Source organism: Tamandua tetradactyla, chromosome X, assembly GCF_023851605.1.
Source record: "Tamandua tetradactyla isolate mTamTet1 chromosome X, mTamTet1.pri, whole genome shotgun sequence".
In the NCBI taxonomy this organism is placed as follows: domain Eukaryota; kingdom Metazoa; phylum Chordata; class Mammalia; order Pilosa; family Myrmecophagidae; genus Tamandua; species Tamandua tetradactyla.
The window spans coordinates 122,642,072-122,666,848 of NC_135353.1; the positions used below are offsets into that span (position 1 = coordinate 122,642,072).

The following is a 24,777-nucleotide window of genomic DNA, read 5'->3' on the forward strand; positions in this document are numbered from 1 at the left end:
TTATTAACCTTCTTAATGATTATCATTTAGTAAACATTCACCACATGCCAGCACCTCTATGTTTTATGGACTTTCTGGAAGCACACCGTTAAGAGTGTGGGGTTCTGGAGGTAGACTGCCTGTAGATTCAAAAGGGCTTGATCATTTGGTAGCTGTGTTACCTTGAATAAGGGCGTTGAATTCCCTAATCCTGTTTTCTCACTTGTAATATAGGGACACTAACAATGTCTCCCACATGATTCTTATGAGGATTAAATGAGCTAATTCTTGTCCAGTCCTTAGCCCACTGCCTGGCTCATGGGAGGCCCTCAATGAATGCTTATCTGGTTCTATTATTATCATACTCAGTAGGTTAAGTAGCTTTTCCAAGGTCATAGGAGCTGTAGGCAATGGAATTAGTGTTAAACCTGTTATCCTGATTCAGAATTCAGGATTTTTACCTGCCATAATAGCCAACAGCCTCCAAAGTTACATGGCAGAGGACTTGGTTACATATGATTTGGAATCCACTCAATACAAATGGCTTCATATAGGGAAAAGCATTAATGTGAAAGCTGAATATACATAATTGCTCCTTTGGGGAGCAAAGAACTCTAGACATTAAATGGAATAATTATTTGCAAGTAACTTTTCTTTGCAGGACTTTTGGATACTTTTTTTTTACAAGCTGTAAATGGCTGTAAACATTTTTCTCTTCATTAGTCAATGCTTGTTAATTATATGTATTCAGAGAAAACACAACAGCATAAAGCATTTTTTTTAAAAAAGGTATATGTATTCCCATTGCCCCAATAAAATCACCATTAACATTTGGGTATAGCTTTCCAGACTTTTCTTTCTATATATTTGCAATCAGACACCAGGGAACCAAACCAAGATGAGAAGTACATATAGAGATGGAGTTGAAGAGAAGAAATATGTATGTGTGCGCACACACGTGTGTGTGTGTGTGTGTGTGTGTGTAAACTTTTACCAAAACAGAATGGTGCCATTATAGGTTTTGGAGACTACCCTACTGTAGGTCCTTCCTGCCAGTCATGGTCTGCCTGGCGCTGACCTGACCTGGTTTGAAGTTCCAATTAAACCAGAACACGAAACATTAAGAGGTTAACCTGGGGGGAGGGGGAGGGAGAAGGAGAAGGAATGAGGCTGGGAAGTGCATTCAGAGACCACTGGGAAGAACTGGGCTAGTTTACATCTGTCTGGAAAGAAAATGGCACCCGAGGTTCCCACATGTACTTGCTGCTTGGAGGCAGGTGGGATTTAGCAGTTGGAAAGATCAGGGCCCTACAGGATGACCTGCGCTTCATGCTTTCAGGTTCCCAATTTCTGACAGGCAACCCTTGGCTCCATCTCCCTTCTTTCAGCCTTAAGCCATGGGCTCATTCCTAGAGGTTCCGGCAGTTTTCAGATTGAGCGCACTACACTCCCACAAGCGGCATGCTTACCTTTGCCCACGTTTTTGTCATTTTCACAATTTGCCAAGTGTGAGGGTGCCATCTGTTTTCTACCAGGACCCTGACTAATAGAAATACCCTAAAAGTATATTTATTTTTCACATTTCCTTCTCATAATAATTCCACCTCCTTACTTTGGTATGCTATGTTGTCATGATGCGACTGTTTCATTCCAGCTCTACATTTTTCCCTAGGTGCTGTTGGTGCAAGGGTAGCTCAGTGTTTGAATTCTTGCCTGTCATGCCAGAGACCTGGGTTCAATTCCCAGAGCCTGCACATGCCAAAAAAACAAAACAACAAAAAATCTTCCTTTCTTGGAGAGGTGGTTAATAAAATTTTTAGGTGCATGTCTTAAAAGGGTCAGTAACATTCACTGTCCCAAGATGTTCTGGAGAGGGCCACCTCCATGGCCTTGGCCTTTGAGGAAATACTTGAGTCCTGGTGTGTGAGAGCATCTGGCACGAAGCAGGTGTTTTGCTGGGATATATCAGAGGAAAACCACAAAATCCTGGTGCTTTGTGTTCAGACCAGCTTTGGCCAGATAGCTTGGAATGTCAGCATAAAAAGAAGGTGATGTCATTGCCTCTCATGTTTACTTTTGCTGTTGTTGTTGTTTGTTTGTTTGCTTTTCATTTGTACCCTGTTTTGTTGGCAAGAATTCAGTCACATAACCACACATAGTTACAAAGGAATTATATTCCATTATGTTCACAGAGTGGGGTCAATATGACAAAGTCCTTAATTTTTTTTTAAGGTTTCCTTTGAGAGCTAGTACCTGGTCAAATTTTCTAAATGTTCCATATGTTTTAAAAATATGTATATTCTCTCAATTGTAACAAATGTTCCTCTCATATTTTAATCCCCATCTTTATACCAGCCATCACAAAATTTGTATTTTCAGCCCAGACTGTTCTTCTCAGCTTTAGTCTCCTTGACATTGTTATTTGGATATTTTACTGCTTTTGCAGAAACCTAAAATTCATCATTAACCTCATCTACCTACTAGGATGTGAGCACCATATGGCAGGGACTTTGTTTTTTGGTGTGCAAGCAACACCAAAATTAATGCCTCCCATATGGTAGTTGTTCAATAAAAATTTGTTGAATTTTGCAAAAAGAAATGTATTGCCCCCTTTAACCAAACAATGTTACAGCATGTTGCTATAACATCATTTACTTAACTAAAATAGTGGTTAGGAATTTTTCCATATTGTGAATAATATTTTCATTACGTTTTTATACCTGCAGTTTTTAGTGATATTGAGTAATGTTTTAAAGAAAAATTCTGAGATGTGGCGCTAACACACTAAATGCTATGAACATTTTTATGATAAACACTATGTACTATGCAAATGTTTTTCAATATGGATAAATAAAAACCACTGCAGCAATACTAGACTAAAACATAGGTGATATATAATATATATAACTTTCTCCAGTAATATAATCAGTGTACGGTTTTGCTCTAGTTTGCTAGCTGCCGGAATACAATACACCAGAAACGGAACGGCTTTTAACAAGGGGAATTTAATAAGTTGCTTGTTTATAGTTCTAAGGCCAAGAAAATGTCCAATTAAAATAAGTCTATAGAAACGTCCAATCAAAGGCATCCAGGGAAAGATACCTTGGTTCAAGAAGGCCAATGATATTCAGGGTTTCTTTCTCATCTGGAAAGGCACATGGCAAACAGAGTCACAGTTCCTCTCTGGGCTGGAAGGGCACATGGTGAACAAGGCATCATCTGCTACTTTTTCTCCTGGCTTCCCGTTTCATGAAGCTCCCCAGGAGGCGTTTTCCTTCTTCATCTCCAAAGGTCACTGCCTTGTGGGCTCTCTGCTCTCATGACTATGTCATTCTTCTCTGCTCTCTCTGAATCTCCCATTCCCCAAACCGTTTCATCTTTTATAGGACTCCAATAAACCAATCAAGACCCACCCACATGGGTGCAGACATGTCATCCCCTAATCCAGTTTAACAACCACTCTCGACTAAATCACATCATCCAGGGAGATGATCCGACTACAGTTTCAAACATACAGTATTAAATAGGAATTATTCTACCTTTCTGAAATGGAATTTTGATTAAAACATGGCTTTTCTAGGGGGCATATTTCATTTCAAACCAGCACAGCTTTCCACCTTTGTTTCTTTTTCTTTTTCTTCTTTTCCAGAAGAAGGTTGTCTGGGCAGGCGATCTGGATGTCAAAGTAAATGTCCAACTACTCTGGAACCAAGTAATAGACTAAACCCCCCAAACTGCAGTTGAATATTTATTCTTAGCTATCTAAAAGACCTAAGAGCTTTCCAAGTGAATTTCAGACAGCTTATTCTTGAATGTGTAGATAATATGCACCTCAGAGGTTTGAGATAGTTTGCATTTCAAAGGTTTGAGAAAATTCAATAATGAAATTGTGAAACTTATGGGTAGATTCTGACATTGAAAGATGTCTATACTATATTGATAAGAAAAAAAAAGTTACAATAGCTAAGGCCACTGATCAGTATTAATATCACAAAAAGAGAAACAATCCAAAATTATCTGCTTATGTATAGCTTCTATTTACAATGCACAGCACCTCCTATGAAGTATTCTTAATCCCAATTTTTTTTTTTTTTTTGCATGGGCACGCACCGGAAATCCAACCCAGGTCTCCGGCATCTGCCTGCTGTATATAGAAAATTCAGGGAATGGAGGTACATGTTGGACACAATTTGGATGCAGTACGCTAAATCCAGAATGTAGAAAGTTATAGGATAAATGACCAAGATACTTTAATAAGTAAAATGCAAGAATAAAAAAGAGGGAGGGGACATGTTAATAATTAAAAGATACGTAAGATCAAGAGGCATGTCAACCAAAGGCAATGTGGACAATGCTTAGATTCTCATTTGAATAGTCCAACTGAAAATAAGAGATTTATGAGGCAACCAGGAAAATTTGAACACTGTTGATAGTAAGGGATGTGGGGTAAATTTTAAGTGCGGTAATGGTATTATGGTTATGTCATTAAATGAGAGAGTCCTTATGCTGAGAGACACATAATACAGTATTTATTGATAATATGATATGATGTCTAGGAATTACTTTTGAATATTCTAATGAGGGAGTTAAAGTACAGATTTTAAAAAGATGAAATGGAAAGCCTGAAAATAATAAAATGGAAAAAAATTTTTGCAAAAATACTGAACTGGTTATTCAGTTCATTATTGCCTTCCACATTCCAATTTTGGGAAAGTGACTCGCTTTCTAGAGATTTAAGTTCATAGGAATTCAATTCTGGAATATGGAGGAGGATAATGGTGGGAAGTGGTTGTATGCAGGAAGACCTTGTGGTTGATGGGAAAGCGAGGCGTTTTAATCACGCTTTCAGCAGGCAGTAGAAGTTTTATTTTGAGAATGTTGGTGTCTTGGTTTTAAATTGAGGTTTTGGACTGGTGTCAGTAAGCTGTTTTCTTCCACTGCTTTTGCTATAAAACCCAAGGCGGATTTCTGCTTCTGGCATGACTGTAAGTTTGAAAAATCCTCTCCCCCAAAAGCATGTATAAAGCTGGAAAAACTGTCAAAACAAATTTCAATTCTTGGGAATTTGACCAAATGCATACTACAAACCGAGAAGTGTTTATTCATCCAAAAGACTCAACGTTGGATAAGGACATTTTGTGAGTATTTTTTTCCAGGAAAGCTCCCATTCTTTTTCCACCTCTGTTGCTACAGTAGGTCAAACAGGGCAGGGCAGACATGAAAACAAGCTTCACTGCCGCTGCTGGAGAGGGCTAAAATAATTTGAACGTGGTCAGTTAAGTGGTTATCTCAGCAGCAAGCAAAAGGAAAGGGCCAGCAGTGCCACTGGCCTGAGTTGGCCTACTCATGGCAAGCAACTGACTGGTCTGACAGGAATTTGACATGGAGACAGCATAGGGGGTTTGGTAAACAGCTCCCCATATCTTGGGTTTATTGGAGACTATGTGCATATGTAGCAGAGATCAAGCAGGCCCCAAACAACCACACACCCCTGGCCTACTGAACATGCACATACACAGAGGAGATACTACCAAGTCTAGTGAAAAGTAAAAGCCAAGGCAGGAGCTTGAATGCATTCCCCGACACTAAAGCAAAGAGCTTTACTTGCTTGACATATTGAGGCATAAGCTTTGATCAATCTTTGGCTGAACACAAAGCTATAGAGATATGAAAGTGACCGCGAAAAAACCAACTTTAAATATAAAATGAGAAAAAAAAATCTGAACAGAGTGGTCACACATTGCAGGGGCAACAGACTACACAGATTTAACTCAGCTATTTGAAGACTCTGAAAAGTAAATAGTAGCAGGAAGACTGGAGAAGAAGACCAGAATTTGAAGTACCACTGAAATGGCAGTGTGTTTGCCTTTTTTTTTTGACTCTTACACTCTCCAGGCTGAACTTAATGCAGATCAAAACCCAGAAGTAAGTACTGTGGTACAGACAGAAAGAAATTCAGAAGAAGTGCTCTAGTTCTGGCTTGAGGAATAGGAAGGAGAACTCCTAATGCTCACAGAAAGTCCTCCACCATTTAATTGCTGGTTTTATTTTATTTTCTCCATTCTCCTATGCCCAGGCCCCTAAGCAATTTCATGGTGGCAGTGGCAGCGACCACAAAGGAATTTCATAGAAACCAAAACTCTGAAGGAGGGGAAGGAACCTTCCTCTCCAATCGTTGGAGCCATGGTCCCAGGGAGATAGGGCTTCCCTTTCTTCCTATAGGGAGGAACTTGGTAAAGTGACCACATAAAACTGTTTGTGAATGCTAAGGATCACCCTCTAACTGCACATGTATGGAACTATTCCTGAGAAGTGAACTAGGATAGACCACCATCTAGGTCCCAAACTGAATAATGGGTGGTGCACACTGGGAACAGATCTAAAGGCCACTGTAAGGATTTTGAAAACTAAATTGACATTGGACTCATTGCCCACAGGAGATGGGTTGAAACTTGAAACTGGAACAAATCAGACTAATTGCCTGCTGAAACAAAAATATAAACATTCTCCATAGGATTTAAACAATATCCAAAATGTCCAGAATATGATCGAAGTGACTTTGCATACGAAAAACCATGCAAATCTCAGTTTGAAAGGGAAAAGACAATAAACAGATGCCAACAACAAGATGCTACAGATGTTGGAATTACCTGACAAATCCTTTTTTTTTTAATTAGAGAAGTTGTAGGTTTACAGAACAATCATGCATCAAATACAGGATTCCCACAACTACACCAACAGTATCTTGCATGGGCGTGAATCATTTGTTACAATTGATGATAGCACTTTTCTACAACTGTACCACTAATAAAAGTTCGTAGTTTAACTTAGGGTTCACTGTGTACATGAGTTTTTTTTTTTATAGTTTTTTTTTAATTAAAAAAAGAATTAACAAAACAATTAGAAATCATTCTGTACATGAGTTTTTAAAGAAAGTTTTTATTCTGTTATCATATATGGAATCTAACATTTACTGTTTTAATCACATTCAGATGTATATTTCAGTGCTGTTAATTGCATTGACAATGTCGTGCTACCATCATCACCATCCTCTGCCATAATATTTCCATCATTCCAAACAGAAACCCTGCATATTTTCGGCCTTAATATTCCTCCTTAACCCCATCCCATCCCCTGGTGTGCTGGTTTGGAAGGATTTATGCACCCTAGAAAAGCCATGACTTAATCCTAATCCAGTTTTGTGGAGATAGCTGTTTCTTTTAAACCCTATATTGGAAACTTGATTAGATTATCTCTACAGAGATGTGGCTCACCCAATTGTGGGTATTAACCTTTGATCAGATGGAGATGTGACACCACCCATTACAAATGGGGCTTGATTAGTTTACTGGAATCCTTTAAAAGAGGAAACATTTTCGAGAGAGTCATGAGAGAGCCATGAGAAACATGAGAGCACACACAGCCATAGCTCCTTGGAGATTAAGAAGGAAAACGCTCCTGGGGGAGCTTCATGAAACAAGAGACCTGGAGAGAAAGCTAGTAGATGTCACCATGTTGACCATGTGTCTTTCTTGTTGAGAGAGAAACCCTGAACTTCATCAGCCTTCTTAGACCAAGGTATCTTTCCCTGGATGTCTTAGATTGGACATTTCTATAGCCTTGCTTTAATTGGGACATTTTCATGGCCTTAGAACTGTGAACTTGCAACTTAATAAATTCCCTTCTTTTAAAAGCCATTCCATTTCTGGTATATCACATTTTGGCAGCTTGCAAACTAGAACATCTGGTAACATATATTCTAGATTCTGACCATATAAACTTGCTTATTCTAATTATTTCACATCAGTAAGATCATACAACACTTTGTGTCTGGCTTATTTCACTCAACATGATGTCTTCAAGGTTCATCCATGTTGTCACATATATCATGACTTCATTCCTTTTTATGGCTGAATAGTATTCCATTGTATGTTTAACCATTCGTCTGTTGATGGACACTTGGGTTGCTTCCATTTCTAGGGGTGGGGGAGCATATGGGCCAGGAATTGAACTGGGGTCTCCCACATGGCAGGCGAGCATTCTCCTTGCTTCTATCTTTTGGAAATTGTGAATAATGCTGCTGCGAACATTGTTGTGAAAATATCTGTTCGAGTCCCTGCTTTAAATTCTTTTGGATATATACCTATCTAGTAGTGGGATTTCTGAGTCATATGGTTGTTCTATACTTAGCTTTCTGAGGAACTGCCAAAATGTCTTGCAGAGTGGCTACACTGTTTTACATCACCACCAACAATGAATGAGTGTTCTCATTTTCTGCATCTTTTCTAACACTTGTTATTTTCCTTGTTTTTGTATGCTGTATGGCAGGGTCACATTTCATTCTTTTCCCATATGAGTATCCATTATTGCAGGACTATTTGTTGAATTTTTGCTTGCTTTTGTTTGTTTGCTTTGGGGGAAGTGCATGGGCCAGAAATCAAACCCAGGTCTCCCACATGGCAGGCGAGAATTCTACCACTGAATTACCTTTGCACCCCAATTTTCCTTTTTTTAATAGCTGCCATTCTAATAGGTGTGAAATGGAATCTCATTGTGTTTTTAAAAATATTTTAATTGTCAAATGTTAACAAACATACAAACATTCTATATATGGTGTATAATCAGTGGCTCACAATATCATCACATACTTGTGTATTCATCATCATGATAATTTTTTTGAGCATTTGCATCTCTCTAGCAAAAGAAATTTAAAAAAAGGAAAAACTCATACATACCATACCATACTCCTTACCCCTCTTTCTCATTGACCACTAGTATTTCAAGCTATTTAATTTATTTTAACCTTTGTTCCCCCTATTATTTGTTTATTTTTTAATCCATGGTTTTTACTCATCTGTCCATACCCTAGATAAAAGTAGCATCAGACACAATCATACAGTCACATCGTAAAAGCTATATCATTATACAATCATCTTCAAGAAACATGACTACTGGAACACAGCTTTACATTTTCAGGCAGTTCCCTCCAGCCTCTTCGTTACACTTTAACTAAACAGGTGATATCTACTTAATGCGTAAGAATAACCTCCAGGATAACTTCTCGACTCTGTTTGGAATCTCTTAGCCATTGACACTTTTTTTTGTCTCATTTTTCTCTTCCCCCTTTTGCTTGAGAAGGTTTTCTCAATCCGTTGGTGCTGAGTCTCAGCTCAGTCTAGGATTTCTGTCCCATGTTGCCAAGAAGGTCCACACCCCTGGGAGTCGTGTCCCATGTAGAAAGGGGGAGGGAAGTGAGTTTTCTTGTTGTGTTGGCTGAGAGAGAGAGGCCACATCTGAGCAACAGAAGAGGTTCTCTTGGGGGTGACTCTTGGGCCTAATTTTAAGTAGGCTTAGCTTATCCTTTGTGGGGTTAAGTTTCATATGAATGAAAGCCAAGATTGGGGACTCAGCCTATTGCTTTGGTTGTCCCCACTGCTTGTGAGAATATCAAGAATTCTCCACTTGGGGAAGTTGAATTTTCCCCCTTTCTCACCATTCCCCCAAGGGGGTTTTGCAAATACTTTTTATTCACTGTTTAAATCACTCTGGGATTTATTGTGGCATCACTCTGGACAAACCTTCAAAATCTCTTGCCCTACTCAAGGTTCCATGTACTATGGTGTTCAATTAAGCTGTCCAAATAAGTTATATTAGGAAATGCACTAGTCAAAATATAAATTTTGTACCAAATAAACATTTTTTTGCTTTAGTCTCACACATAAGTTTAAGTTTTAAAACATTAATTACCATCTATTTTCAACACCCTTCATTATTGACATTCCTTTGTTCTTCCTCAAGCAAAACATTTTTTAATTTGTACATTTAATCACTATCATTATACACTCTAGGCATTCCTAGATTATACCATCTCCGTCTTTATTGTCTATCTTTCCTTCTGATTTCATTTGTGCCTCCAGGCCTCTTTCCTCTATCATTTTCACATTCAGCTTCATTCAGTGTTCTAACATTATTGTATTGCAGTTAGGTAGTATTGTGCTATCCATTTCTGAATTTTTACAATCAGTCCTGTTGTACAATCTGTATCCCTTCAGCTCCAATTACCCAATATCTACCCTATTTCTATCTCCTGGTGGTCTCTGTTACTAATGAAATATTCCAAGTTTATTCAATAATGTCATTTCATAACAGTGAGACCATACAATATTTGTCCTTTTGTTTCTGGCTAATCTCACTCAGCATAATGTTAAGACCTGTTTTGTGACCCAACATGGGGTGTATCCTGGAGAATTATCCATGAGAACTTAAAATTGTATATACTGCTGTTTGAGGTGCAATGTTCTGTATATGTCTATTGGGTCTAGTTCATTTATCATATTATTCAAGTTCTATGCTTCCTTATTGATCCTCTGTCTAGATGTTCGATCCACTGATGAGAGTGGTGTGAAATCTCCAACTATTATTGGAGAGATGTTTATTTCTCCCTTCGATTTTGCCAATGTTTGCTTCATGTATTTTGGGGTACCCTGGTTAAGTGTGTAAATATTTGATTGCTATTTTTTCTTGGTGGATTACCCCCTTTATTAATATATAATGTCTTTATTTGTCTCTTTTAACAGTTTTGCATTTAAAGTCCGTTTTGTCTAATATTAGTATAAATACCCCAGCTCTTTTCTGGTTACTGTTTGCATGGAATATCTTTTCCCATCCTTTCACTTTAAACCTATTTGTGTCCTTGAATCTAAGGTGAGTCTCTTGTAGACAGCATAAAGATGGTGTCCACTGGATGTCACAGATGGTGAAAATTTATGTACCCCAGAAAAGCCATGTTCTTCTAATCCATTTTTGTGAGTGCAGACCTATTTTGGGTGGGACCTTTTGATTAGCTTGTTTCCATAGAGTTGTGACCCACCTAATTCAAGGTGGGTCTTAATCTTCTTTTCTGGAGTTCTTTGTGAGAGGAGAAAAAGACAATAAAAGACAAGAGAGTCCAGAGATGTTTAGAGACAGAAAAGAAATGCCCAGAAACATTTTTTGGGGGGAGAGGCAATACAGAGCACACACACACATACAGACAAACACCCTGGAGGTGCTAAGAGTGGACGTACAGGACACAGAGAGCTCACAGGGGTGTCCATGGACAAGAAAACAAGGACCCATAGAAGCTCAGAGAGAAAGTCAGTGGAATCAGAAGCTGAAAGCAATGCAACCCAGCAGTGAAGGACCAGCAGATGCCAAACACATGATTTCCAATGTGACAGAGGAACCCCAGATGCTATCAGCCTTTCTTCAGTGAAAGTATCATCTTGGTGATGCCTTAATTTGGACATTTCCGTGGCCTTAGAACTGTAAATTTGTAACCTAACAAATCCTCATTGAAAAAGCTAGCCTATTTCTGATATACTGTGTTCCATTAGCTTTAGCACACTGAAACAGATGGCTCATATATGTATATTTTTATCCATTCTGCTAGTTTGTATCTTTTGATTGAGGAGTTAATCCATTAACATTCAATATTATTACTGTAAAGGCACAGTGTTTACTTCAACCATTTTATCCTTTGGTTTTTATATGTCATATCTTGTTTTGGTTTCTCTTTTTACCCTTTTAGTTATCTTTACTAATAATCTTAATTTCTATGTTCTCATCTAAACCTCTTTCTCTGGTCTTTTCCTTTTAGCTGTAGACCTCCCTTTAGTATTTCTTGTCAGGGATGTCTCTTGTTAATGAACTCTCTCAGCTACTGTTTTTTTGTGAATCTTTAAACTCTTGTCATTTTTGCCTTTTGCCTTTTTTTTTGCATGGCAGGCAAGAACTCTGCCTGCTGGGCCACCATGGCCCCCCCTTTTGAATTTAAACAAATATATTTTTATTAAGAAATATCCACACACACACAGTCCAACCATATTATACAATCAATGGCTCTTGATATCATCACTTTGTTGTGTATTCATCACCATGATAATTTTTAGAATGTTTGCATCACTCCAGAAAAAGAAATGAAAAGAAGAAAAAAGAACTCATACATTATATCCCTTACCACTCCCTCTAATTGATCCATAGTATTTCAATATACCCATTTTTAAAATAATTTTTTATTAATTAAAAAAATTACAAGAAATGCAAACATCCTTAATATATGCTCATTCTGCTCTACATATATAATCAGTAATTCACAGTATCATTACATAGTTGCATATTCATCATCATGATCATTTCTTAGAACATTTGCATCAATTCAGAAAAAGAAATAAAAAGATAACAGAAAAAAATTTAATACCATACCCCTTGCCCCTCCCTTTCATTGATCACTAGCATTTCATACTAAGTTTATTTTCACATTTGTTCCCTCTATTATTTATTTTTATTCCATATGTTCTACTCATCTGTTGACAAGGTAGATAAAAGGAGCATCAGACACAAGGTTTTCACATTCACACAATCACATTGTGAAAGCTATATCATTATTCAATCATCCTCAAGAAACATGGCTACTGGTACACAGCTCTACATTTTCAGGAAGTTCCCTCCAGCCTCTCCATTACATCTTGAACAGCAAGGTGATATCTACTTAATGTGTAAAAATAACCTCCAGAATAACCTCTCAACTCTGTTTGGAATCTCTCAGCTATTGACACTTTGTCTCATTTCACTCTTCTCCCTTTTGGTCAAGAAGGTTTTCTCAATCCCTTCATGCTGAGTCTCAGCTCATTCAGGAGTTTTCCTCAATCCCTTGATGCCGAGTTCCAGCCAATTCTAGGATCTCTGCCCCATGTTGCCAGGAAGATCCACACCCCTGGGAGTTATGTCCCACATAGACATGGGGAGAGTGGTGAGTTTGTTTGTTGTGTTGGCTGGAGAGAGAGGCCACATCTGAGCAACAAAAGAGGTTCTCTTGGGGGTGACGCTTAGGCCTAATTTTAAATAGGCCTGACCTATCCTTTGTGGGGTTAAGTTTCATGTGAACAAACCCCAAGACTGGGGGCTCAGCCTATAGCTTTGGTTGTCTGCACTGCTTGTGAGAATATCAATAATTCAACTTGGGGAGGTTGAATTTTCCCCCGTTCTCACCATTCCCCGAAAGGGACTTTGCAAATACTTTTCCACTCGCTGATCAAATCACTCTGGGATTCATCGGAACATCACTCTGGGCAAACCAATAAAATCTAATGTCCTACCCAAGGTTCCATGTACTTATGTTGTTCAACCAACTATCTACATAAGTTATATTAGGAGATGCACTAGTCAAATATAAATTTTGTACCAAATAAACATTTTTTGATTTAGTCTCACATAGAAGTTGAAATTTTAAAATATTAATTACCATCTATTTTCAGCACTCTGCAGTAATGACATTCCTTTGTTCTTCCTCATGCAAAAACATTTTAAAATTTGTACATTTAGTCATTATCATTATACACTCTAGGGATTCCTAGATTATACCATCTCAATCTTTATCGTCTATCTTTCCTTATGATTTCATTTATGCCCCCAGCCCTCCTCCCTCTATCATTCTCACATGCAGCTTCATTCAGTGTTTTAACATAATTGTATTACAGTTAAGTAGTGTTGTGCTGCCCATTTCTGAGTTTTTATATTCAGTCCTGTTACACAATCTGTATCTGTTCAGCTCCAGTTACCCAATATCTTACCCTATTTCTATCTCCTGATGATCTCTGTTACCAACGAAATGTTCCCAGTTTATTCACTAATGTCAGTTCATATCAGTGAGACCATACAGTATTTGTCCTTTTGTTTTTGGCTAATCACACTCAGCATAATGTCCTTAAGGTCCATCCATGTTGTTACATACTTCATAACTTTATTCTGTCTTACAGCTGCATAATATTCCATCATATGTATATGCCACAGTTTGTTTAGCCACCCATGGACATTTTGGCTGTTTCCATCTCTTGGTATTTGTAAATAATGCTGCTATAAATATTTGTGTGCAAATGTCCGTTTGTGTCCTTGCTCTCATGTCCTTTGAGTAGAGACAGCATATAGATGGGTCTGTTTTAAAATCCATTCTGCCAGTCTATGTCTTTTGATTGGGGATTTAATCCATTAACATTTAGTGTTAATACTGCATGGGTAGTACTTTCTTCTACCATTTTGCCTTTTGGATTTTATCTGTCATATCTAATTTTCCTTCTTTTTACCTTTACTCATAGTCTTCCTTTCTACACTCTTCTCCACACCTCTCTCTTCTGTCTTCGTATCTGTCTCTAGTGCTCCCTTTAGTATTTCTTGCAGAGCTGGTCTCTTGGTCACAAATTCTCTCAGTGATTTTTTGTCTGAAAATATTTTAATTTCTCCCTCAGTTTTGAAGGACAATTTTGCTGGATATAGAATTCTTGGTTGGCAGTTTTTCTTTTTTAATAATTTAAATATATCACCCCACTGTCTTCTCGCCTCCATGGTTTCTGCTGAGAAATCTACACATAGTCTTATTGGGTTTGCCTTGTATGTGATGGATTGCTTTTCTCTTGCTGCTTTCAAGATTCTCTCTTTTTCTTTAACCTCTGACATTCTGATTAGTAAGTGTCTTGGAGTACGTCTATTTGGATCTATTCTCTTTGGGGTATGCTGCACTTCTTGGATCTGTAATTTTAAGTCTTTCATAAGAGTTGGGAAATTTTCAGTGATAATTTCTTCCATTAGTTTTTCTCCTCCTTTTCCCTTCTCTTCTCCTTCTGGGACATCCACAACACGTATATTCGTGCGCCTCATATTGTCTTTCAGTTTCCTGAGCTCCTGCTCATATTTTTCCATTTTTTCCCCTGTATTTTCTTTTTCTTGCTGGATTTCAGATGTTCCATCCTCCAGTTTAGAAATTCTACATTCTGTCTCTCAAAATCTACCATTGTAGGTTTCCATTGTTTTTTTCATCTCTTCTACCATGCCTTTCATTCCCATAAGTTCTGTGATTCATTTTTTCAGACTTTAGATTTCTTCTTTTTGTTCATTCCTTGCCTTCTTTATATCCTCCCTCAATTCATTGATTTGGTTTTTAATAAGGTTTTCCATGTCTGTTCGTATATTCTGAATTAAATGTTTCAGCTCCTGTATGTCATTTGAATTGTTGGTTTGTTCCTTTGACTGGGCCAGATCTTCAATTTTCCTAGTGTGATTTGTTATTTTTTGCTGGCATTTAGGCATTTAATTACCTTAATCAGTTTATTCTGCAGATTGCTTGCACTTATTTTACCTAGGGTTTTCTTGCTGGATGAATTTGTTGTCTATCTGTTCTTTGACATTCAATTCAGCTTTTTCTAGACCTCTAACTTAAGTTTTGTTTAACAGAGGAGAATTTTTCAGTTTTTGTTTTCTTGTTTCTTGCCCTGCTTGTATGGTGCCTTTTCCCCCCACCCTTAGGAGGGTCTACTTTGGTATTTTAGACTGCAGCCGGATTTTCCCAGACCAAACTGGCCTCCTATCAGGAGGAAAGAGTCACCTGAGTTGGTTTTCCCTGAGGGTGAGACCCAGCAGGTTGAAAGACTTTCCTGTGAAGTCTCTGGACTCTGTTTTTCTTATCTTGCCCAGTATGTGGTGCTTGTCTGCCTGCAGGTCCCACCAGCATAAGATGATGTGGTACCTTTAACTTTGGCTGGGGCCGTGGTGGACACTGAGGAAAGGTTGTAGACTGGTTTTAATGGTTTCAAATTATCAAGCCCTGGTGTCTGAATTCCTTGAGAGAGGGATTCCACCTGAGTTGGGTTTCACCCCTCCCCTGGGGAAGGCTCTGGCGAAAAAATGAGCGACCTTTGCTTTGACCAGGTTCACCTGAGCTGGGGGTCTATTTTTAGTTGTTAGAATTTGTTAATTAATTCCACAATTGGTGTTCGGTTGGGCTCAGCTCCTGCTGCTGGTAAAGTCCTTTCCTTCCCCCTCTGGGAAGTGGCCTGTGGGGGAGGGGCACCAGCCACTGCATCATGGGGAACTCACGGCTCTGGGGGGGCTCGCAGCCAGTCCAGCTGGTCCAGATTGGGGTATGCTGTGTGTCTGGTCACTGACGTGGCCCCAGGAGCTGTTCTGTATTGTTTCTGGTTATTTAGTAGTTGTTCTGGAGGACAAACTAAAATTCGCACATTGTTAAGCTACCATCTTGGCCCGGAAGTCTCAATATACCCATTTTTCATTTCCTTTCTCTTTCCCTATTATTTATTATTTTTATCCTTTTTTTTTAATGCATCTGTCCATTCCCTGGATAAAAGGGGCATCAGACACAAGGTTTTCACAATCATACAGTCACACTGTAAAAGCTTTATAGTTATACAACCTTCTTCAAGAAACTAGGCTATTGGAACACAGCTCTACAGTTTCAGGTACTTCCCTCTAGCCTCTCCAATACACCATAAACTAAAAAGGGATATCTATATAATGCATAAGAATAACCTCAAGCATAACCTCTCAATTCTGTTCAAAATCTCTCAGCCACTGAGATTTTATTTTGTCTCATTTCTCTCTTCCCCCTTTTGGCCAAGAAGACTTTTTCATTCCCATGATGCCGGGTCCTGGCCCATCCCCAGGAGTCAGGTCCCATGTTGGCAGGGAGATTTGCACTGCTGAAAATCATGTCTGCTCCTTATATTTGAAGCACAGTATTGCCAGACAAAGAGTTCTTGGCTGGCAGTTTTTCTCTTTCACTGCCTTAAATATATCACACCACAGCCTTCTTATGCCCATGGATTCTGATGAGGAATCATAACCTAGTTTTAATGAACATTGCTTGTGTGTGATGAATCACTTTTCTCTCACTGCTTTCAGAACTCTCTTTGTATTGGCATTTGACATTCTGATTAGTATGTGTCTTGGAGTAGGTGTATTAGTATTTATTCTGTTTGGGGTACATTGTGCTTCTTGGACATGTACATTAATGTCCTTCATAAGAGCTGGGCAATTTTCAGCCTTTTTCCTCAAATATTCTTTCTGCCATTTTCCCCTTCTCTTCTCCTTCTGGGACAAAATGATTCATATATTTGCATGCTTAGTGATGTTTTTCAATTCTCTGAGACCTTACTACATTTTTTTTGCATTCTTTTCTCTATCTGTTCTTTTGTCTGTAAGATTTCAGGTGTCCTATCCTCTAGTTTGCTGATCCTTTCTTCTGCCTATTCAAATCTGCTCTTGTATGCCTCTAGTATATTTGTGTGTGTGCATTTTTAGAATAAAATAAAAATTTTCATTCTTAAAATTATGTTTATAATTTGAAAGTGTGTTGCTCCCAACATAATTTCTTTGAGCACAAAGATCAACCATTATTCAAAATAACCTTCAGGTTAGTTGTCTTATCCTTTGAAAGCTTGAGAAAAATTTTCATTTAAATTTCCAAATATTCATGTTCATGTTTATTTTTTCCCTTATAAATTGATAGCCTAAATCTTGCAGATTTCTGTTCATTTTATAAATACTTATGGTCAATATCTTGTGATTAAGAACATTTTAATCACAAAGCCAGCACAATTACCATGAATATGGTTAAAAGTTCGTAGTTGCTGAATGGAACAAACAGCAGCAAGAGCTGGAATTTTATTATAAAAATGTTTCATGCACTTTTTTTTATTTAAAAAATTTTTTTATTAATTTTTAAAAAATATTACAAGAAAGAAACACAAACATTCTTAACATATGCTCATTCCGTTCTAAATATATAATCAATAATTCATAATATCATCACATAGTTGCATATTCATCATCATGATCATTTCTTATAACATTTGTCATGCATACTTCTTAAATTATCTTAGCAGCATCTACAGTATCAAATCTTGCTTCAAGCTCAGGGATCAGAATTCTTCTATTATAGCATAACATTTGCCAACCAATATTTTCCCAAATTGGAGTAGAACCATCAAATTGCAACGTGTTTCTTTTCAGAAGATTTTTGGCTTGGAAAACTTCACTTTTTTTACAATCACACTTGTACAGAGTCACATCCATTCTTTTTGAACATGTGCTATGTCTGCAACTGTGACTAATTCCCAAACCATATAAAGTCTCCACAATCCTGTATCTGTGTGGAAATGTTGAAAGAGTGGGAGCTATGGCAAATGTTGCCACAAGTGGGCCAGCTTGCTAGATAAATTCATCCCTTCTCTAAAAGACTGATCCCAGTTGCCAATCAGTGTGTTTGCAACCATGAGAGTTGTATCTGGATGTGCACAGCCAACAGCTTGAACAGCTACTGCAAGATGTGCCAAAGGCATCTTATCATCCCTCACACAAATCTCACTTCCTGTACATTTGCAGGGAGGCAGAACTGGCATTTCTCCCTTGTATGTGGACAGAGAGTCATCAAAATGGAACTTTACTAACTCAAGCAGTTCATCATGGGAAACTCCTCTAGCAGCCGCAAGCACAATTCTTGGCCCCTTATAATGTGAGGTTATATAGTCCACTAAGTCCTTATGATTTATAGATTTGATGTTTTCAGTTGGCCCCCAAATTGTCCATCCAAGTGCAGTATTTTGATACGTTGTGCCATGAAGATAATAAAAAACCTCTTTAATTGGTTTTAGCTTCCTGCATCTTTCTACGGATTACTTCACAGTCACGTTCAATCTCTGCTTCTCCCACTGAGTTTCTCTATAATGTCAGCAAGAATTTCTAGAGCTCTGGACAAATCTTTAGAGAATACTTTGGTATAATATACAGTTTGCTCTCTGGAGGTACAGGCATTGAAGTGAGCACCCATGTTTTCAATGTCAAGCTCCAGATCTAATTGAGGTATCTTTTTGCCCTTGAAAAACATATGTTCCAGAAAGTGAGCTATTCTATTATTCTTCTCATTTTCATATCAACTAACTTCCAGCATCAATCCACAGCCCAATTGTGCATGTTCAGAGGCCACTCAGAGTCCATTTTCCAAACATATTACTTGTGTTTCAGGAACATTCATAATAATTTGTGTAGCTGCCTACGTACCTCTCAATCTGTTCCTCCATAATAAAACAACCACCCAGCAGTGCCTCTGACCAGAAGCCTGTCAGTGAAACTCCAGAGCTCCTGCCTTGCCACAGGCAAAAGAACAGCTCATGCAGCCGCTGTATGTTTCATGCCTACTTCTTGAATTATCTCAGCATCTACAGTATCAAATCTTGCTTCAAGCTCAGGGATCAGAATTCTTCTATTCTAGCATAACATTTGCCAACCAATATTTTCCCAGATTGGAGTAGAACCACGAAATTGCAACAACATGTTTCTTTTCAGAAAATTTTTGGCTTGGAAAACTTCATTTTCAGTGACACTTGTACAGAGTCACATCCATTCTTTTTGAACATGTAACATGTCTGTAACTGTGTTAGCCACCACCAAGACTATCTCTCCTAGGGATAAGTAGGAGAATAGCTAGTGTATTTTAACCTTTTCAGTTGTGGCTTTTATTCCCATAAGTTCTGTGGGAGTTTGAAAGTATTATGTACCCCAGAAAGCCATGTTTTAATCCGGATTCAATCTTGTGGGGGCAGCCATTTCTTTTAATCTTGATTCAATTTTGTAGTGTGGAAACTTTTTATAGATTATCTCCACAGAGCCATGGCATGCCCAGTTGTAGGTGTGAACATTTGATTAGATGTAGATGTGACTCTGCCCATTCAAGGTTGGTCTCAATTAGTTTACTGGAATCCTTTAAAAGGGGAAGCATTTTGGAGAAACATCAGAGCCAACAGAGAAAGCAGAAGTAGAGACTTGGAGAACAGTTGTTTCACAGAACAGAGACACAGATGTTTGGAGATGCTTGAAGCCCAGCAGATGTTGCCATGAGATGTTAATCAAGCCAGAACCTGGAGAGAGCCAAGGGAAGCAATGAGATGAAAGCCAGCCCCAGAGAAGCCAAGTGAGACACCCCCACAGGAACAGAGGCTGAAAGCAACAGATCGCAGGAACAAGGGGCCAGGAGATGCCAGCCACATGAGTTCCCAGCTGTCAGAAGTATTCTAGACCCACTGGCCTTCCTTGAATTAAGGTATCTTTCCTTAATGCCTTAGTCTGGACATTTTTTTAAATTGACAAATGAAAACAACATACAGACATGAACATTATTAACATACAAACATTCCATATATGGTGTACAATCAATGGGTCACAATATCATCACATGGTAGTATATCCATCACCATCATAATTTTTTAGAACATTTGCATCACTCCAGAAAAATAAATAAAAAGAAAAAAGAGAAAACTCATACATACCATGCCCCTTACCACTCCCTCTCATTGACCACTAGTATTTCTATCTACCCAGTATATTTTGACCTTTGTTCTCCCTATTTTTTCTATACCCCTTACCACTCCCTTTCATTGGTCACTAGTATTCACATCTATTCAATTTATTTTAACATTTGTTTTCCCCTATTATTTATGTATTTTTAATCCATATTTTTTACTCATCAGTTCATACCATAGATAAAAGGAGCATCAGACCCAAGGTTTTCCTTTTTTGCCCTTAAACTCTTTTTTTTCCCCCAATCACACACTCACATTGTGAAAGCTATATTATTATATGATCATCTTCAAGAAACATGGCTATGGAACACAGCTCTACAGTTTCAGGCACTTCCCTCTAGTCTATTTAATACATTTTAAATTAAAAATGGATATCTATATAATGTGTAAGAATAACCTCCAGGATAATCTCTCAAGTCTGTTTGAAATCTCTCAGCCATTGACACTTCATTTTGTCTCATTTCTCTCTTCCCCCATTCAGTTGAGAAGGTTTTCTTAATCCCTTGATGTTGAGTCCCAGCTCATTCTAGGATTTCTGTCCCATATTACCAGGGAGGTTTACACCTCTAGGAGTCATGTCCCATGTAGATAGGGGGAAGGCAGTGAATTTGCTTGCTATGTTGGGTGAGAGAGAGGTAGGCCACATCTGAGCAACCAAAGAGGTTCTCTGGGGGTGACTTTTTTAAAATTAATTTTTAAAATAAAAAATATATGTAACAACAAACAAATGCAAACATTCTTAACTTATGATCATTCCGTTCTACAATTATAGTCAGTAATTCACAATATCATCACATAGTTGCATATTCATCATCACGATAATTTCTTAGAACATTTGCATCAATTCAGAAAAAGAAATGAAAAGACAACAGAAAAAAATTCATACATACCATACCCCTTACCCTTCCCTTTCATTGATCACTAGCATTTCAATCTAAATTTATTTTAGCATTTGTTCTGGGGGTGACTTTTAGGCCTAATTTTAAGTATGCTTAGCTTATCCTTTGTGGGGATAAGTTTCATATGAACAAATCCCAAGATATAGGGCTTGGCCTGCTGATTTCACTGTCCCCATTGCTTGTGAGAATATCAGGAATTCTCCAAATGGGGAAGTTGAATTTTCCCCCTTTCTTGCCATTCCCCTAAAGGGACTTTGCAAATACTTCTTTATTAACTGTTCAAATCACTCTGGATTTATCGGGGCATCACACAGGACAAATCTACAAAATCTTATGCCCTATTAAAGGTTCCATGTACTTATGGTGTTCAATTAACTTGTCCTTTTAAGTCATATTAGGAAATGCACTAGTCAAAATATGAATTTTGTACCAAATAAACATTTTTTGCTTTAGCCTCACACAGAAGTTGAAGTTTTAAAATATGGACGTTCATCTATTTTCAGCACCCTGCAATATTGACATTCTTTTGTTCTTCCTCATGCAAAACCATGTTTTAATTTCTACATTTAGTCGCTATGATTGTACACTCTAGGCATTCTTAGATATACCATCTCAATCTTTATCGTTTATCTTTCCAAATGGTTTCGTATGTGCCCCCAGCCCTCCTCCCACCATCATTCTCACATTCAGCTTCATTCAGTGTACTTATGTTATTGTGCTACAATCAGGTAGTATTTTGCTATCCATTCCTGAATTTTTACAATCAGTAGTTTGGACGTTTTTGTAAGTTTAGCACTGTAAACTTGCAACTTAATAAATTCCCTTTTTAAAAGCCACTCCATTTCTGGTATATTGCATTCTGGCAGCTGAACAAACTACAACAAGCTCTGTTCTTCTTTGCTGGTTTTCAAATTCTTCTTTATGCTCATCCAGTGTCTTCTTAATATCTTTTATCTCTTTAGCCATATTTTCCTTCCCCTGCTTGAATTGAGATTTGTTTGATCATTAATTAGTTGTTTGAAATCCTGGGTCATATATGAAGTTTTAATTTATTCCTCTGACTGGGTCATATCTTCCTGTTTCTTAGTATGGCTTGTAACTTTTTGCTGGTATCTAGGCACCTGGTTTTCTTTATGAGTTTACTCTGGAGGTCAGTTTCTTTCACTTTCAAACAATTTTTGCGTTGATTGTCTTTGTGCTAAAGCTCTTCTTTGACGCTTAGTTCAATTTATTCTAGACCTTTAGAATAGCTTTTATTTAACTGCACTATTTGTGAAATTGTTTCACCCAGGGGAAAGCTTCCTTTCCCCTGTTCCTCCTCCAGGAATGTTGATCTGTTCTGTTTTTTTTTAGTGGGGGGGGGGGGAGAAAGAATTATTTGTAATTTCATGGTTCTAATTCACATAGGCATATTAAGTACTATATAAACTTGTCTTTTGGGGATTAATGTTAGACTTGTGGCAAACTATTTCATCTGAATTTATTTGGAGAAATACAGCTTATTCATCCTGCTTACAAATATAAAAGAGCTGAAAAATTAGAAGATAGGGCATTTACAGTAATTTTTAATCTAACTCCACACGTTTTTTTTTTCTAACTCACTATTTGGTTAACGGTTGTTTAATATTTATCCTTAAGAATGGTTAAACATGTTACTGTTTTGTGTAAGTGGTCCCCCAGGTTTCACTTATGACAGAAAAGAAAATACACTGGCATCATACAATAAACTATAGTAGTATCAAAGGTTACAAAAATTGGTCAAAGTCAAAATGGATCTTTAAAAGTTGGAGGGGCCCTTTAATATTCCTCTTTGTGTGAGAAAAAAAAAGTCCTGTCAGGTTTCTAAAACACAAGAAGTGTTTTAACAGTTTAAATCTTTGCAATTACCACATAAAACTTCTTACACTAGGGTTTACCTTGAAAAATAGTTTAAAACCAAGCCAATTGTAACATACATACACTGGCACTTTAGCACAAAGGCAAATTTTAAAAGCAAATTAATCTGAAGCTTTAAAATTAGGCTATAATATAAAAAAGTTCATGGTCTTATATTCATCAAATTCATACTAAAATATTCTATTTTTGTTGGATAAAGACCAATAAAATTTTACATATGCTACAAGTTTATTATATATATTTACATGGCTCTTTCTTCCCTAGATACATAAAACTCACATTATACAATTCCGCACTTAATGCCAACCTCTACAAGGATGATTTGAGGCCAGATCACTGTCAATAGTTTGTACAGTGCTAGAATACAGAAAATGTATTTTGAAAGCTACTCAGTGACCACCAGATACTGTTTCTATGAAAAATGGTTTGGGAGCATTTATTGGCAGACACCATTCACAGGGCCATCAGGGCGTAGTGCACTTCATTCTAGTATGCCCCCAAGTGCCCTTTCCACATGAACTGCTGTAAAAGTTATTACAATGTACTTAACTACTCGTTAAGGAAAAATCACATTTTCTCTTGGCAGTGCCTCAAGTTGTTGGCATACTTGTTCAGGTCTTTGCAGGACATTAAACTTTCAAAATTTTCACTAGTTCTCAGTCTCTGTATGTCTTAGCTAGATGTCTGTAATCTGATTCACTAGCTTTCAACAAGTAAATCTACTAATCCATGACTGATAATTCCCCCAAAAAGCATCAGAAAAAGATTTCTTTGTTGTTCTCTAAATTTAAACATAAACGGTTTCACTTGTTATTCAATTAAGAACAACATCAAGTGCAATCAATAAGAGTTATTTTAAGTTGCACTGATAGTACCATTACCTCATGGTGCCTACAACACACAAAACAAGTGAGATGAGGTCTAATAATATTTTCTACATTAGCAGTTTTACACAAATATAGATAAAATAGATGAATGTTTCAGATCAACTGACAACTAGTCTTAAATGTGATGCCTAAATTTAAACATTAGTACTTATTTTATACCGGTACTTAAGTAAGGTTTTAAGTTTAAATGTCATTATTTCCTTATCAGAAGGATTAAAGGAAACAGACACCCAGGAGCTTGGTGGTTTAGGAACAACACTTGGTGATGTTGGCTCACTAAATTTGGCTCCAGCATAGTTCTGACTAGTTTGAGATTTACAAAGTAAGCTGTGAAAGGTTTTAAGAAATGAGGTATTCAAGAGAAAGGAAAGTAGTCGAAATGGTTTTAAGTGAGCATGCTTTATTGGCTGCGCTCCCGGTCAGAGCTCACCGAACCCAAGATGGAGTGGAGTGAGTCCGCGCACGGGCTTTGGTGCGTGCAGTTTTTAAGGGCAGGGGTCAGGTGATGGCATGAAAGGGGCGGCACATTAAGCAAAGGATCATTATGCAAGGGGATTGAGCAGCAGGTGGTCAGATGTCCGTTGAGCAATGAGTGGACAGATGTCTTCTGAGTAATGAGTGGTCCGATGTCTCATGATTCCAGCCGCAGCGCCCTCTCCTGTTCCCCCGACCTAACAAGCTGGAATTCCAATTTTGATTATTTAGAAAATGTAGTTTGTTCTTTCCCCCATTTTGCATGACCTGCCATGCAGCTGCTGATGAGTTATAACTATGTTCTCTTTCTCTTTTCTTATGAACAATCTTCATCTGGGAATTCTGGTCCTTGGTTTTCTGTCTATTATGTTGCTGTTGGTTCTTACTAACATTTCTAGATTGAGGAACTGGAATATTATACCTCTCTCCAACACCCATCTTCAGGTTCTTTGTCACCTT

General features: G+C 37.7%; 1 pseudogene; it reads right to left on the minus strand.

Annotated features, from left to right (window-relative positions):
* Positions 1 to 1,107: 1,107 nt before the first annotated feature.
* LOC143672064 (mitochondrial-processing peptidase subunit beta-like) lies at positions 1,108 to 24,777 on the minus strand (annotated as a pseudogene).